This window comes from Vidua macroura, chromosome 24 (genome assembly GCF_024509145.1).
Source record: "Vidua macroura isolate BioBank_ID:100142 chromosome 24, ASM2450914v1, whole genome shotgun sequence".
Lineage (NCBI taxonomy): Eukaryota > Metazoa > Chordata > Aves > Passeriformes > Viduidae > Vidua > Vidua macroura.
The window spans coordinates 4,638,568-4,640,209 of NC_071594.1; positions in this window are offsets into that span (position 1 = coordinate 4,638,568).

Consider the following 1,642-nt stretch of genomic DNA (forward strand, 5'->3'; position numbering starts at 1 on the left):
GTGGCTGGCCGAGGGTGGATGTGTGTGCCCAAAGCCACTGCAGCATCTCTGCATTAGGATGTGCTCCTCCCTCTCCTCCCTCCTTGCGTGCGCGCTGCCTCGCTCGCTGCCAACCACCACGCCGCTCCCCGGAGACGGGGAATTGTTGGGTTTTTTTTTTTTTTTTTTCCCTCCCCCCCCCTCCCTGCTTTTACCTCGCTTGCCACAGCGCAAGGAGCAGGCGGGCAGGGAGAGCGGCTCGGGCATCATCATCATCATCATCATGCATAATTCATCCCGCAGCCTCTCCCCCCGGCACAGCCCCCTCGGGGCCGGAGCAGGTGTGGGGCGGGGGGGATTGGAGGGGTCGGAGCCCCTCGCTGTGGGGTGGGAGCAGCCCCAGGGCCCCCCATCCCTGTGTGGGTCCGGGTGTGTGCACCCCCCGTGCCTAAATATATCCACGATTACACAATCGATCCGTAATTACACAATCTACCCGTGGGTACCCGGGGGTTTCTGGGTCTGTAGACAGCCAGGGGTGGGATTCGCGCCGAGGAAATCGCTGCACGGCCGAATTTTGGGATGTTCCGGCCGGCGTGGGTGGTCCCCGACCCTCCGCGAGGCGAGGACGGGGATTCCTCACAGTGACGGAGAGGGAGTGACAGCGTGGTCACCTTTGGGTCACCCTCGGGTTTTCGGGTGTGCCCGAGCCCCCTTTGGCCGTGGCTGTCCCCGAGGGGCTCAGGTTTGCCCCGGGGGGCTCCCCCAGCGCCTTTCCCGGGACGATTCGCAGCTCCCGGCTGTTCTCGGGCCGCCGAGGATCTCCGTGCCGGTGGAGCGACGCGAGGGGATGTGACAGGGACACCCCGGGACCCCCGGCAGGCCCCGAGGTGTGGGGGGCGCGGCGCTGCCCAGGTGGGAAGGGCGCCCGTGCTGGGGGGGCTCCGCTAGGTTGTGGGAACAGAGGATTTGGGATGCGCCAGGGACCCTCCGTCCCTTCCCAGCTCCAGCCCGGAGCTGTTCATGATCTCGGGGGATCAGCGGGCACCGGGGCTGGCCGCAGGTTAATGGGCTGCAATTAGAGAAAAGTAATTAAGGCATTAGTGTCTCTATTGGTTGGCAAAGCTCCCGCGGCCCGGGCTGCGCGCGGGCAGGAGGGGGCCTGAGGGTCGCCTGTCGCTTCCCCTCGCCCAGTTTGTCCCAGTTTGGGCTCCCCGCTGCCAGTTTGGGGGTGAGAATGGAAGAACAGTGCGGGAGCCAGGCCCCCGGGGGGAGGATGGAGGGAGGGAAGGAAATCCAGGGGAGGAGATGAGCCCTGTCCCAGAGGAGGGAGGGGGACCTGCCCTTTGTCCCCTCCCCTCTGTGGCTCCACCAGCAGCAGCTCCGCCAGGGTCACTCTGCAGGTGACAAGGACAGCGGTGACCCCTCGGGTGCCAGCACACCGGGACAGCAGCGACAGCACTCGGAGGGAAGTCCGCTCTGTGAGGAATCCTCCGGATATCCCCGGCTCCAACAGGGAAAACTCAGCCGGGAATGGGCAACAGGCTGGAGCTGCCTCCCGGAGGAGGAGGAGGGAACCCGGCATCGGTCCGGTCCTGTCCCCTCGGAGGTCGGCGACGATGCGGGTGTCACCGCCGGGCCATCAAAGTGCCACCGAGCGCGT